Source organism: Protopterus annectens, chromosome 3.part0 (genome assembly GCF_019279795.1).
Source record: "Protopterus annectens isolate FY-2018-M chromosome 3.part0, PAN1.0, whole genome shotgun sequence".
NCBI classification, from domain to species: domain Eukaryota; kingdom Metazoa; phylum Chordata; order Ceratodontiformes; family Protopteridae; genus Protopterus; species Protopterus annectens.
Window position 1 is genome coordinate 75,457,748 of NC_056731.1, and position 16,988 is coordinate 75,474,735.

The following is a 16,988-nucleotide window of genomic DNA, read 5'->3' on the forward strand; positions in this document are numbered from 1 at the left end:
AACGTATCACACATCCAGGGATACCATTTTGTAACAGTGATGCTGTGTGTTCTGCAATGTTGAGGGTGGCCCTCACCTGGACATGTGAGATGATAGGGAGGTTACATTCATCTGTGATAACTAATTCCACTTGTGTAGGTGAATGGAGGGGGGATACCTGCACCTAAACTGTCTGCAACAATGTTGCCAATTTCTGTGCGTTTGGTGAATATGAAGCATCTTACCACTGCTGACCACAGATGCCTTGCCTTCATGTGAATCTGCTCTGTGCTGCAGTAGCCTCCTCCTATTGTTATACAATGTGCCTGTATCTGTAGTCCACTGTACAGGATAAATAAGTGGTGTGCATACGGTCTGGGTTAGATATGTGTGTGCATATTACATGCACTATGTGGGATGTCTGTGATAAGCTTTTGCAAAGGGGCCAGCAGTGTGTGTTGTGGCTTCCACTGGCCCAGGGGACTGCATGGATAGCATCACAGTCCTAACTAATGAATAACTGTGTAATTACATACATACATAGCAAGGTAGTGTACTGTGCTTGTGGTGTTGTTGGGATATGTATATCCAAGCTGAGTAATGTGTGTCCACATCACAGTGTTGGGTGGCAACACACATACAGCATGTTGGGATGGACACCCAGAGTGTTCCAGAAGTGTTGCCTGTGCAGAAATATCTGGCCATTACCTGCGCATCCCCCACAACACACACACATGCAACATATGGCAGAAGCAGTATAGCAGTACACATAGGTTCATAGGTTCATACTAGGCTATCTGCCCTAGGGCATTGATAAGCCTAGCCAGAATGTGTTTGTCTTTTGCCACCCAATTAAAATTTATTTTGCTATGCCCTTTTCTGAGGTTAGTATACTGTGCCTCTGTCTAACAGTGACATAGAAGTGATACAACTATGATCTCCCATCCACTCATCCAGATTCCTATGGAAGAGAGTCAATGAGGGACTCTGCCTAAACTGTACTGTGAGTTCATTACAGAGTGAAGGGAGCCTCTGGGTTATGAATCTGTCCCTCCAGCATGTCCTATTTATTTCAGTGCTAAGGTTCAGGTCTCTTGAGCGTGTGGCCGTATGGGATTCTGATTTCTTGAGGTGCAGCATGTCCATTACTTGGGTTGGACATGGCTGTATACGTCAGGCACAGATTGCCTCTGAACAGGCAGTATGCCACTGAGTCCAGCTGGACTTTCTTTAACCGGGCAGCATATGGCATCTGTTTGAGCCCTTTGATCCTCTTGATGAGGTACTGTTGGGGTTTTTCCAGTTGCTGTAGGTGTCTGGTTACGCAGACAGTCACCCATGGGTTCTTGTGGGGGCATCCATGGCCGTACTGTCTCTGGCCGACGTGCCCAAGGAGGTATGTCAACCTCCACTATGTTTCAGACTGTTATGCAGGCACAGGTGCATATGGAAAGGTACACCAGACAGGGTCTGAGGGAGCTGACAGCATGTTGCATAGCCATGACAGATGGCATGCGTGACATTGCGAATGCTATTCATAATTTCACAGATGTCATTGACAGACGTTGTGGGGACATACAACAGCTGCTCCACAACCAGATGTCCATGGGCCAGGGCGATGGTGTGCGTTTGCAGCGTCGACGTGGCCGTATGCCAGCAACAGCAGCAGCTGGCAGTCGCCGCCAATGACAACAGGCCCACTCACGCACCTCAAGTGCCAGCAGCAGCCCCAGCAATGCTGGGTTAGTGCTGTCATCAGGATGCCCCAGGAGACCACGTGCACATGGCTCTGGACAGTCCCAACAGGGAACTGTGTCCAGTCAACACACACCCGCTTCCGATGACATTACCCAGTCTGGGTTAGTACCGGATACGGTCCATAGCACCCCTGCCAGGCACAGGTACCGTGTCCGTGCCCACAGACACTGATCTGGATGACCTGACAGGTTCAGTCTGTGGCTGGCCACAAAACCCTGTACATGGCAGCCATTATGTGGGACTGTGTGCATGCTTACACACATGCAGAAATGTAACACCTAGGGCAAACACATACACACACACTCTGCACCAACACTGGTCCACCCTGTACTGCTGCCCCTCACAAACACACATACACACACATGTCAATTGGCGGTAGCAGTGGCTGGCTTGGGCATACCTAACCCACACCCTGTGCATATGATGACACTGTGCCACCTCCTGCATACTACAACATCAGTGCAGGAAAGGGTAAACACGTTGCTGATGCACAGTGTGACTACATAGATGTGTATAAGTAGTAACATGTTGGTAACTGTTCTCTGTTCCACTATGATTGTGTGTATATCCCAGAATTCCTGCTGCAGTAACTGTATGAATGTCCTGAATTGTTATCTGCACCCATACTACTTAACAAAGTGTACCAGCTGCACACCATCACATGCTACCATTGACTATGGGAATGTGCATCATGTGCTGTATTGTAGATTCAGCTATATGTATCTGTTCTGTCACACATGCATTTACACACACCCTGCTACCCCCACACATGCACACGCTCACCTGCCATGTCCATTATTTATTACCCTACATGGAGTAGCTGTCGACACATGACAGGTACACATTTGAAAAGTGCACTATTTGGATTACTACCTATTTCCTCTTCTCTACCTGTACTCACAGGGTGCAGGCAACCTCATTAGTTTAAAATTGTAATGTGCATCAGGTACTGTGGTTCCCTGATTGCCACATCCAACATGTTTTCCATACAGAAATGCACACACAGAAACATCCCACATCCACACACTTGCCACATTCAGGTTTCAAAACACTATCTAGGTATATTCTGGTACATGTGCGTGTTACAGTAGCATGTAACACTATACTGAGTACTGGCAGTTGTCTGTTGTCATGTTGTTTGTATAGGGTGCTGTCAACATCACTGTTTGTTCAGGGAAATGTGCACCCTGCAGTGCATAGCCCCATTTGGCAAAAGCCACATCCCACCCCCAGCATTGTGCACACACACTAACCCCACTCACACTAAAACACATACTTTCCATTTGCAAGATTCAAACCCCTACCTAACTGTGTTATGACACTAGAGACAGACACATTAGCAGTGTGTGCTATTTGCATTAGTGTTGGAAATTTTTTCTAATGCTGTACTTAGAGGGTGCTGACATCATCTGTGTTTAGGAAGAGGGATGTGCACCCTGTAGTGTGTTCTCCCAGTTGGCAAAAGGCACTCTTCCCTCACAGCATTATGCACACACATAAAGCCCACTCATACTAACTCACATACATTCCCTTTGCAGGATTCAAACCCCTACCTAACTATGTTATGACACTGGAGAAAGACGCATTAGTAGAGCGCGCTATACAAATTACTGGTGAACTTTAATTTAGGTAATATAGTTATAGAGTGCTGACATCATCAGTGTTTCAAAAGGGGAATCTGCATTCTGTAGTGTACTGTCACAGTTGCTAATAGGGGCATTTCCCACACACACATCGATGTGTTTGAGGTTTGCATATGTGTGGGATCCAGTACTCCAGTGTGATGAGTATATGGTTCGATTGCAACAATGAGGGATATACATCAAGTGGTGAGCATTTTGTACTCATGTTTGTGATGATCAGGTCTAGTATATTTTCCCCTCTTGTGGGAATTTTGACAACCTGTTCCATAGCTAAAGAGTTTCTGAACTATGGGAACCCTAGAGCTTGGGTATTGTGGCTTGAGTAATGTTCACAGTCTATGTTTGGGTAGTTGACGTCACCCAGTATAATGGTGTTTGCAGAGAAATCTATACTCTCCTGTGTCGTCATGAAGGCTGTGTGGGATTCCTGAGTTTGAGAGGGTGATGTAAGAGCTCCTCTGTGTCTCTTTCCATGTGGTCCAGGGAGGTACGTCTCAGGTTGTTCACACCAGCATGGACAATGACTGCCTCATACTTGTACTTGCTGTGGAGTGACCTGAGTGCTTGTGTTATGTTGCACATTCTATCACCCGACAGGTAGCTAAATGTGACCCTCACCTTGCTCAGTCTGGAGGGCGGGATGTCAGTGTGTCTGACTATGGCATCACCTATTATAGGTGTGTCACACATTGTGTTTGGCCTTATGGGCTGTGCCTGTTAAGAACACTGACTTTGTGAGGTCTGTGTTGCTTGAGATATGTGCTCATGTGGGATGCAGGGTGTCTGGCCATGTCATTTCTGTCCGTGGTCTGGTAAGTATCACCTTTGGTGACATAGGTATTCATATGTCAGCTGGTGAGCATTTGCAGTGCTACCTACTGAAAGTGGTACAGCTTGTTTGTTGTACAATGGACTACATGCAGCCCTGCTTACAGTAGCTATGTTTGCATGCATGTTTCCTTGCAGTTACCCTGGAATACTGATCCGACCTGCCATGAAGAGTTACACAGCTTCTGTGGACTCCTAGTGACATCTGCATAGCTTACTATATGTATGTTCATGTCTCACTTGACAGAATGTCACTGTTTCTCCTGTGCACATGTACGTTGCCTGTGACACTTTGCATATGACTTACCTGGCATCTGTCCATGTGAGCAGTCATATATGCCACTGCAGGACTCTAAACCTGATGATGCACACACTCAAAACATTCCTCAGCATGGAGAACATCGCTATCTGTGCAGTAACAGATACCGGAGTCAGGGCTACCAACAGCACTCTAGCACTACCAAATTATACCTCATACCATGCTTTTCAGGCCCAAAACTTGCACAAAACCACAAAAGGAGGGGGTGTATTGATATTCATCCAAGATACCCACACCTCCAGGTTGGTGGCAAAGCACCAAACATCAGAGACTATCCATATGCAAGTAACAATGGGTAAAACTGCCTTCCAGGTTATAGCCTGCTACAGACCACCCTCACAAACACAAGAACCACACTTGGCCTTCCTGAAAACAGTTGGAAATATGTAGGTCTGTCCATACACCATTATATTGGGTGGGTTAAACTACCAAAACATAGACTGGGAGCATGACTGTAGCTCCAACACCCTAGCCCTCAGATTACTGGAATTTATATACCAATATGCTATGGAACAACTTGTTACCACTCACACAAGAGGGGAAAACATACTGAACCTGACCCAATCCTCCAAAGGCAGACGCCCTGTGTGGTGGACACCAGCCATAAACAAACTATACAATAGAAGGATGAAGCTACTAAATGATACAACAAACTCCCAAAATGTGAAGTCATCACAGATGAGTATTAGAAGAAAACTACAGGCACTCATAAGATTGTCTAAGGCCATCTTTGAGAGCAGATTCCACAAGACACTGAGGATAATCACAAGGCTTTCTGTAGTTATGTTAGGAACCTGGGTGGTAATGCTCAGAAGTAGTCCAAGATGTCACAAGACATACCAAACACACAGACATTGCCAACATCCTAGTGGACAGGTTCACTGCTACCTTCTCCCCCCCTCCACACCAAAAGGGCAAATATTTCTCCCAGCAGAGTGCTGCCCCCCTGACATCTCAGATGCTCAGGTAAGAGCTGTCCTCTCCAAAGCAATAAACACTGCATCAATGGGACCAGACAGTGTCCCAGGCTGTGTCCTACATGAACGCCAAGAAGAGCTACACCCAGACATAACACTACTGTTCAATCCCAGCCTTACTACATGATATGTGGCCAAAGAGTGGTGTACAGCAACAGTGGTCCCTCTACATTTAGGTGGTGCCTTAACAGATCCTGGACACTATCGCCCCATAAGTCTGAATAGCTTGGTCTGCAAAGCTATGGCAAGGATCATCATGAACCTCATAAATATAGATATTGGGGTCCTACAGACACTTCATCATACACAGTTTGGCTTTGTTAATGGCAGATCCTGCCTCTCAAACCTGTTTGATTACTTTGAAACAGTCACCAAGGCCACTGTCAAGGGGAAGGAGGTCTACACAGCCTACCTGGACCTTGCATAAGCCTTTGATACAATACCCCACTTGCGCATTCTAGGGAAGATCACCAGTGTACATATCAACCCGTATGTCACTACAGATATTGCACAGTGGCTCAAGGGCAGAACACACATGGTTAAAATTGCTGGAGCCATGTCAGCCTCAAAACCAGTTACAAGTGGTGTCCCACAAGGCTCAGCCCTGGGATCTGTCTTGTTCAGTATATATTTATCAGAGGTACAGGCCAACATGGAAGGACTGTGGCTGAGCAAGTCGCAGATGACTGCAAACTGGATGCCATAATCAACTCTCCAGCCAACACACGCATCCTCCAAAAGGGCCTCTTAGAAATAGACGACTTGTGCCACAGCCATGGCCTCAAGCTGAATGCCAAAAAGTGTATAGTCATCCCCTTTGGTAAAAACAAAGTGACCACAAAGTACCACATATGTGTTAATCCATTAAGTGCAGATGAAGGAATTATGGACCTTGGGGTACACAAACTGATAGCATTCTCTCATTTGACAACCACATGGCCAAAGTGGTTAGGAAAACATTTTATATAAGCCACCTCATCATGAAGGGATTCACATGTAGATCAGGGGTGGACATTGTGCCTCTTTACTCATCCCTCATCATGCCCATAATTGACTACAATGCCCCTGTTGGCATGCACCTTACCAGACACCTGCAGCAACTGGAAAGACCACAAAAGTACCTCAACAAGAGGATCAAAGGGCTCAAACAGATGCCACATACTGACTGGTTAAAGAAACAGCAGCTCTACTCAGTGGCATACTGCCTCTTCATAGGCAATCTGTGCCTGACATATAAAGCCATGTCAAACCCTGACTTAATGGTCATGCTACACCTCAGAATATCCAGATCCCATCAAGCTACATGCTGGAAAGACTTGAACCTCAGGAGTGATATACATAGGACATGCTGGAGGGACACATTCATAACTCAGAGGCTCCCTTCACTCTGGAATATTATCCCAATAGAGGTTAGGCAGAGTCACTCAGTGACTGTCTTCAAGAGGAATATTGATGACTGGATGGGACATTGTAGGTTTACCCTGGGTATCACTTATGTGTCACTGTTAGACAGAGGCACAGTATACTAACCTTGGAAAAGGGCATAGCAAGATAGATTTACAATGCATGGTGAAAGCCACACACATTCTGGCTAGGTTTATAAATGCCCTAGGGCAGATAGCCTAGTATGAACCTATGAACCTATGTATCTTGTTCACCATTGGTCCTATGTGCTGTTAATCACCAATGCAATCTCAATACTATGGTAGCATGTGTAAAGGTCAGTTGTCAGTCACCTCTATGGTACAGTTGTGGAATATGTGAGTCATGTAGTAATGTCACAGCTGCCACATGTACACAGTCAACCCTATCCCCTACCCATGGATGTACAACACATGTATGAGATGGAAACACATAGCCAAACTGTGGACTAAGCACTCTGAACCCAGTACTGGCATAACCTGTCAGGTGGCATGAAATACTACAGTGACTGCAATACCAGTCTGATGTAGACCTACACTGACAGCAATACAAGCACGGGAACACACTGGGCCAGTCGTGGAGCCTAAGAATGGCATCCTGCTTGAGTGGCAGACACCTCTGCAGCTGGCACACAGGCATACGTTAGGCCTGAACACAGCACGCATAACACATAGCACACAAATCATGTGTGCCAAACAAGCACAGTCTGTACAGCTATACAACACTACTGCTGCAGTTGTGTTAGGTACTCTTATTGTCCAGTACAGTGAGGTCATGCTCACCAGGCTGGACAAGGTGAAGGTCACAATGATATGCTCATGGGACACTATGGTCCACCACATAACACAAGCATACAGGTCAGTCAGATGCATGGACATATATGACTCAGTCATTGTCCATGCCACTACAGCTGATGTGGGATGTCCCTCACTGGAATACATGATAGGGAACATAGAAGGGCTCACTGAGCAAGTGGCACAGGCTGGTAGAACCCTGACCTTGGTTGGCATCATACCCTCACCAGGAATGCTGACATATTACTGAATGCTAATGAATTACTGTAGCTACAACACCCTAGCTGAAAGGTTCTTAGCATGCAGTCACTGCATTGCTATGGAACAACTTCTTACCACTCCCACAACAGGTGAAAACATGCAGCACCTCTTCACCAACAACATGTAGACTATATGCCCCAGACCAGGTGTGTATCCCTCACTACTAGGTTGATAGCATCTACATCTCACACTGTATATACACATCCCACATGCAGCACGTGCACAGAAGACCGCAGTCATAATGTTACCCAGTGCAAATACCATGTATTCACATGTGGCAGGCATCACACATGGTAACTATTGAAGGTCACAGGTACATGTGTGTATTTGGCACACACATACATCATGTGTGCATTGCCATAACTGGTTTAATCGATGTCATGCATTATTGTGAGAAACAACCCGCACACATGGGCATTCTGTGTGAGCAAAACACATGTGACATGTCTAGAATCAAAAGCCATAAATAATTGTGACATTGTTTAGAAAGGGGTATGCACATCCTGTAGTGTGTTTTCCCAGTTGCCAAAAGGGATGTTCTATTCACACACACTTGCTGGATTCAAACCCCTACTTAACTATGTTATGACACTAGAAACAGATGCATTAGCAGAGCATGCTATTCGGATTACTGGGTGATTTATTTTCTCCTGATATACTTGTAGGGTGCTGACATCATCAGTGTTTAGAAAGGGGAATGGGCATCCTGTGGTGTGCTTTCACAGTTGCCAAAAGGGATGTTCCTTTCATACACACACACTTGCTGGATTCAAACCCCTACCTAACTATGTTATGACACGAGAGATGGATGCATTAGCAGAGTGCACTATTCAGATTACTGGGAGATTTCTTTTCTCCTGATATACTTGTAGGGTGCTGACATCATTAGTGTTTAGAAAGGGGAATGGGCATCCTCTGGTGTGTTTTCACAGTTGCCAAAAGGGATGTTCCTTTCATACACACTTACTAACCCCCTTTCATACACACTTGCTGGATTCAAACCCCTACCTAACTATGTCATGACACTAGAGATGGACACATTAGCAGAGCACGCTATTCGCATCACTGGGCAATTTCTTTTCTCCTGATATACTTGTAGGGTGCTGACATCATTAGTGTTTAGAAAGGGGAATGGGCATCCTGTGGTGTGTTTTCATAGTTGCCAAAAGGGATGTTCCTTTCATACACACTCACTAACCCCTTTCACACACACTTGCTGGATTCAGACCCCTACCTAACTATGTTATGACACTAAAGACGGACGCATTAGTGGAGCGCGCTATTCGGATTATGGGGAGATTTCTTTTCTCCTGATATACTTGTAGGGTGCTGACATCATCAGTGTTTAGAAAGGGGAATGAGCATCCTGTGGTGTGTTTTCCCAGTTGCTAAGAGGAACATTTCCCTCACACAGACTTGCACACAGACCAACCACAATCACCCACACACACACACACACACACACACACTGGATAAGCTGTCATTCCCTAGGGCAAACAGCCTAGTGTTGACCTCTACACCTATATGTTTAACTGTCAGATGCACATTATTTGGTGCTGATAGCAGTGTTTGCAGGTCTTTATTGCCATAACATTACCTGTTTGTATGAACAACTTGTGTATCCGTGGACGATGTTTGCATATGGGGGAAATCCACTATATCATGTATGTCTCTGTAGTCATTTAAGTGTGAGCACTGGTCAGATTGCTATAATGTTGTTGGTTACTGGAATAACACGTACATATACCAGATATATGTGGCAAAATGCTAAACTGATATTTGGACCAAGTGTGTGAGCATGCCCAGTTCAGCCTTCCCATGGCATGTTGTGTGAAAGATGTCTCATTTATCAAAGTGTGTGAGCATGCCCAGTGTGAGCTTTCCATATGTTGAACTCTGCAGCCCATCACATTTGTGGATGAGTGTGAACTTCAACAAATATCTCCTGTTTATGATTGTGTGTTCTGTGTCATGTTGTGTAGTTACTGTCCAAATGCTTTTTGTGTGAACACAACAGGGATTATACTGTGCCTGCAGGTTTTGCATGGGATACTTTGCATACAATTGTCAACAGCTGTTCATACTGACCTAACACTGTAGTACTGTATAGTGTAGTGTTCAGTACTTTCACTGTGGTGGACAGTATCCTGGGCTTTAGTCCTATCACTGCTTTACATTTCCATAGTGAGCACAACAGCCTGGTTAGGGTCCAGTTGTGCACATCTGCACAAAGGCAGTGCCTCTACGGACCCCGGTAATTACCGCCCCATAAGCTTAACAAGTCTAGTCTGCAAAGCTATGCAGAGGATCATAATGGACCTCATAATCAAAGATATAAGGGACATGCAGACATTGGACCCATCCCAGTTTGGCTTTGTCAAGGGCAGATCATGCCTTTTGAACTTGGTCGACTTCTTCAAAACAGTCACTAAGGCCATTGATGAGGGAAAGGCAGTCCATACAGCCTACCTTGACCATGCAAAAGCTTCACACAATACCCCACTGGTATTGTAGAAAAACCTACCAACTTAAATGTAAACCCATATGTCACAAGATGGGTTGCAAACTGGCTTAAGGACAGGACCCACAGGGTTAGAGATGCTGGCACTATGTCAGACTCCAAGCCGGTCACAAGTGGTGTCCCACAGGGCTCGGTCCTTGGCCCCCTATTGTTCGGCATCTGCTTCGCAGAAGTACAGGCCAACATGGGAGGACTTTGACTGACAAAGTGTGCAGATGACTGCAAACTGGGCACCATAGTGGGAAGTGCATCAGACACGGATATCCTTCAGAAGGGACTCACGGAAACTGATAGCTGGTGCCAGCGCCATGGCCTGAAGTTAAATGCCAAAACATGTATAGTCATACCCTTCAGGAAAAGCAAGGTAACCCCAAGCTACCATACAGGTGGCAATCCTCTAAGCACAGAAGAGGTTATCAGGGACCTGGGGACCCAGGTTGACTGTGGCCTTTCTTTTGGCACTCACATTGCTAAAGTGGTTAGAAAGACCTTCTACATTGCCCACCTGATCATGAAGGGATTCACATCCAGATCTAGTGAGGTCATTGTTCCCCTGTACTCTTCACTTATCAGACCAATGATCGAGTACAATGCCCCATTCGGGATGTATCTCACCCGACATCTGCAGCAATTGGAGAGACCCCAAAAGTCCCTCACCAAAAGGATAAAGGGACTCCAACATCTGTCATATGCTGCCAGATTGAAGAAACTCCAGCTCTATTCAGTCGCATACCATCTGCTCAGAGGTGACATGTGCCTGACATACAAGGCCATGTCCAACCAGGAATTAATGGACATGCTCCACCTCAGAAACTCCAAATCCACCAGAACCACTAGGGCAAGTGACTTAAACCTTAACAGGGATATAAGTGGGACATGCTGGAGGGATAGATTTATCACTCAGAGACTTCCTATGCTGTGGAATAGAATCCCAGTCCATGTGAGGCAGAGCACCTCGCTGGCTCTGTTCAAGAGGAATCTTGACCTGTGGATGGGAGATCGTAGGTTTACCCCGGGAATCATCTCTGTGTCACTGCTGGACAGAGGCACAACAAACTAATGGGCACAGTATTGTTTCCATATAAGGGGTGGCATAAGCCACAAAACTCTGGGCTAGGCTTATAAATGCCTTAGGGCAGATAGCCTAGTATAAACCTATGAACCTATGAACCTATCTGACCATGTTGCATTATGTTCAGATATTAACTACTTAAAACAGCCTCATCCAACATCAGTAGTGTATTCCACAACATAGGCGTACATTAGCAAACACTACCGATGTGCCCTAGACCATTTCTAATGCTAGTCAGAGAGTGTGTTTGTCCTTCGACACATTGTAAGTGTAGTTTGCCATGACATGTGTCATGTTTAGTATACTGTGCCTCTGTCTACCCATGACATAACAGTGATACCAAGGGTAAACCTAATATCTCCCATCCACTCATTAAGATTCCTGTTGAGGAGAATCAACGAGTGACTCTATGGATAACCTGTACTGGTAGTATACTCATGCATGGGGGTGGCTTCTGTGTTATGGATAATGCAGTACAGCTTGTCCTATGTATGTCAGTGCTGGGGTTCAGGTCCCTCATGTGCATAGCTCACTGACATTCAGATTGTACAAGGTGCAGCATGTTCATGATTCCAGCTTGGACATGGCTTTCTACATCAGGCACAGCTTGCGTCTGGGTGGCCAGCATGGCAGTGTGTGGAGTTGCACTCTGTTTAATCAGGCAACACATTACATCTGTTCAAGCTCTTTGATACTCCTGGCGGGGTAATGTTGTGGACTTTACAGTTGATGGAGGTGTCTGCTGAGGTACACTCCACAGGGGCTGTTGTTGTCAATTGTAACGCTGATGAAGGATAACTGCAGAACCAGAATGACCTCCCCTTATCTAGATGTCATAACCTTCATGATTAGGTTGGTATATGGATTGTTTCTGTTAAAACTACAGCCACATGTTTGTCCAATGCAGGATATCTATCACCTTGTGTACCCAGGTCTGTCATTACATGTTAAGTATGTAATGGGTTAACACCTATGTGGTAATGGGTGGTCACTTACTGTATATCCACAGAGGTTGACTATACCGTTTTCTCCATTTAACATGTTGACATGGCTATGGCACCAGTTGTCTGTTTCTATGTGGCCCTTTTGTGGGATGCTTGTGTCAGCTGGAGTGTCAGATATGTTGGGTGGTTTGTAGTCCTCTGCAAACATGTTCAGGCACAGTCCTTACATGTTGACCTGTACCTATGGGGCATATATACCAGACGGGGAAGGTCCCAGGACCAAGCTTTGTGGGAAACCTGTTATATTTGGTTTGTAGTCTGACATGGCTGCAGCATGTCTGACCATGTCAGTTCTGTCTTTGGTCTGGTTTGCAACCCATCTAGTGACATAGGGGTGTATACATAAGCTGGTGAGCATATCTATATTGAACACGTAGGGTATTGTATGGAAGGCTTTGCAAGGTCCAGCTACACTGTGTGGACCGCATTGCCCTCATCAGTGACCTCAATTACTGTTTCAACTGAGTCACACATGTTTAGGGGCAGGGTTTGCACTTAATAAACCCACACTGGGTAGGGTCGGGTGTCAATAGATCCCCAATATCTGTATGTCTGCGGTACATGATGATCCTTTCCATAGCTGTGCAGACCAAGCTTCTCAGGATTCTGTGGTGGTTGATTTTAGTATCCATTCAGGCGACACCTTTCTTGAGAACGACCACTGTTGTTGCACACTCCTCTTTGGGCACATATCCTGTGGTAAGGCTGACATAATGTCAGGGAGGAAGCAGTCTGCTGGGAAAGATATTTTGCATTATGGGGGGGGGGGGGTTGCACTGCACCTGTCAGGATGTATGTTGGCAATACGTGTGTGTGTTTGGTATGTTGTTTGTAATATTTGTGTGATCCAGAGCATATCTGGGAATTCACAACACGCTCCCTACCATAGTTGCAGCAGCCTTGGGGTTATCCTTAGTGTCCTGTACAATTTGTATCATGATAGGTTCATAGGTTCATACTAGGCTATCCACCCTAGGGCATTTGTAAGCCTAGCCACAGTGTGTGTGGCTTTTGCCACCCCTTGCTATGTGAATATTATGGCCATTTATGATTTACTTAACTGTGCCTCTGTCTGGACATTACACAGTAAAGAACCCCAGTGTACATCTACAATTATCCATCCATTTTGCCAACGTTCTGTTGAAGAGTGTCAGTGAGGGGCTCTGCCTAACATGTAGTGGTATTCTGTTCCAGGGTGTGGAGAGCCTCAGGGTTAGGTATCTGTCCCTCCAGCACATCCTATTTGATTATGTGTTGAGGTTGACATCTCTGACTCACACAGCTCCAATGGCTTTGAGTTTTCTGGGGTGGAGCATGTCCATTACTTCTGTATTGGACATGGAATTGTACAACAGACATACAATGCCTCTGTGTAGGCAGTATGTGACTGCATTCAGCTGTGCTGTCTACAGCCAGGCAGCATATAAGATGTATTTGAGACCCTTTCTGACTCTTGGTGAGGTACCTTTGAGGTCTTTCTAACTGCTGCAGGTGCCAGGTAATGTACATCCCAAATGAGGCATTGTACTACAATATGGTCTGATAAGGGAACAGTATAGGGGCACAATGACCTTTGTTGACATAGATGTGAATCCTTTCATGATACAGTGTCCAATATAGACAGTCTTCATAGCCAAATTGGTGATGTGACTGTCACATAACAGGTTACTGTCCACTTGTGTCACTAGGTCCCTGATTACTCCTTCCACACATAATGGTTTACCACCTATGTGGTAATTTGTGTGTACCTTGTTTTGTATTTGGTGATACATTCATACTGTCCACTGTCTTCAGGACAGTGGGGTGGGGTTCCTGTGTGTGAGAGTGTGGTCTGTAGCATGCTACAGACTGTCCAGCAGTCTTGCCTACGGTTAGTTGCACATGGGTGGACTGCAATGACATAAGCATTGTCAGTTAACTGGACGTATAGGTGTCTGTGCTGAATAGGGATACTCACCCTCTTTTTATGTTTTGTTCCAGGTTTTGTGGCCATAACACATGATATGTGGTATTACCTGGTGGTGCTGGTGTGCTATCACAAGGCTTGCAGCAGGTTTCTATCACTGGACAGACATCAATGTTCTCCATACTGGGGAGGGCCTCAGGAGCATGCATATTGAGGTTTACACATCTGGCATTGATCAGCATTACCCTTCTGTTTTTTTCCAGTTTTGTTTTCTATGGTGGTGGGTTGGTCTTTTCGGCCTTGCCTACGAAAGGATCTATGTCGGTTGCAAAAGCCTTAGGCAATATCCAGACGCTCATGGGTAACAGGTGCAAGCCATCCCTGGAACAGCAGCAAACTGGCATCTGGCATGCCTCGAACTTTACAATAAGAGAAGAAAGCTGTTACATGATAGAGCAAAATCCATAAAAGAGAAGACACCTTTGATCATTATTAGTAAATAAAAACGAGCACTCATAAAATCATCCAAGGCCAACTTTGAGAGAAAAATTGCCATAGATTCAAAAGACAATCATAAGGCCTTCTTCAGCTATGTTAGAAACCTGGGTGGAAACTCCCAGATATGCTCAGAATTAGTCCAAAATGATACAAAAATCACTGAACCTACAGACATTGCCAACATACTGGCAGACAGGTTCAGTGCAAACTTCACCCCCCCTCTCCCCCAAAAGGAGAGATAACTATCCCAGCGGAGTGCAGACTCCCAGACATCTCCAATGCGCAGGTGAAAGCTGCTCTCTCTAAAGCTTAAAACACAGCCATCAATGGGACCGGATGGTGTCCCCGGCTGTGTGCTACATGAACTCAATGAGGAACTAAACCCGCACATAAGGCAGCTGTTTAATCTTAGCCTTACCACAGGATACGTGCCCAAGGAGTGGCGTACGGCAACTGTGGTCCCACTCCACAAAGGCGGTGCCTCTACGGACCCTGGTAATTACCACCCCATAAGCTTAACAAGCCTGGTCTGCAAAGCTATGGAGAGGATCATAATGGAACTCATAAACAAAGACATAGGGGACTTGCAGACATTGGACCCGACCCAGTTTGGCTTTGTCAAGGGCAGATCATGCCTTTTGAACTTGGTCGACTTCTTCGAAACAGTCACCAAGGACATTGATGAGGGAAAGGCAGTCCATAAAGCCTACCTTGACCTTGCAAAAGCTTTCGACACAATACACCATTTGGGTATTATAGAGAAACTTACCAGCTTAAATGTAAACCCATATGTCACAAGATGGGTTGCAAACTGGCTAAAGGACAGAACCCACAGGGTTAGAGTAGCTGGCACCATGTCAGACTCCAAGCCGGTCACAAGTGGTGTCCCACAGGGCTCAGTCCTTGGCCCCCTGTTGTTCGGCATCTACTTCTCAGAAGTGCAGGCTAACATAGGAGGGCTATGGCTGACAAAGTTTGCAGATGACTGCAAACTGGGAGCCATAGAGGAAAGTACATCAGACACAGATATCCTTCAGAGGGGTCTCACGGAAACTGATAGCTGGTGCCAGAGCCATGGCCTGAAGTTAAATGCCAAAAAATGTATAGTCATACCCTTCGGGAAAAACAAGGTAACCCCAAGCTACCATATAGGTGGCAATCCACTAAGCACAGAAGAGGTTATCAGGGACCTGGGGATCCAGGTTGACAGTGGCCTTTCTTTTGACACTCACATTGCTAAAGTGGTTAGAAAAACCTTCTACATTGCCCACCTGATCATGGAGGGATTCACATCCAGATCAAGTGAGGTCATTGTTCCCCTGTACTCTTCACTTATCAGACCAATGATAGAGTAAAATGCCCCATTCGGGATGTATCTCACCCAACACCTGCAGCAATTGGAGACACCCCAAAAGTTTCTCACCAAAGGGATAAAGGGACTCCAAAATCTGTCATATGCTGCCAGACTGAAGAAACTCCAGCTCTATTCATTCGCATACCGTCTGGTCAGAGGTGACCTGTGCCTGACATACAAGGCCATGTCCAACCCGGAATTAATGGACATGCTCCACCTCAAAAAATGCAAATCTACCAGATCCACTAGAGCAAGCAACTTAAACCTTAGCACGGATATAAATAGGACATGCTGGAGGTATAAATTTGTCACCCAGAGACTCCCTATGTTGTGGAATAAAATCCCGGTCCATGTGAGGCAGAGCACCTCGCTGGCTCTGTTCAAGTGAAATCTTGACTGGTGGATGGGAGATCGTAGGTTTACCCTGGGAATCATCTCTGTGTCACTGCTGGACAGAGGCACAACAAACTAATGGGCACAGTATTTTTTAACATAAGGTGGCGTAAGCAAAACTCTGGGCTAGGCTTATAAATGCCTTAGGGCAGATAGCCTAGTATAAACCTATGAACCTATGAACCTATGTCTCATTATGGAGGCACCTATTACAACTGTATCAGGCATGTTGTTTCTCCTTCTGTCCTGTGACTGTTTG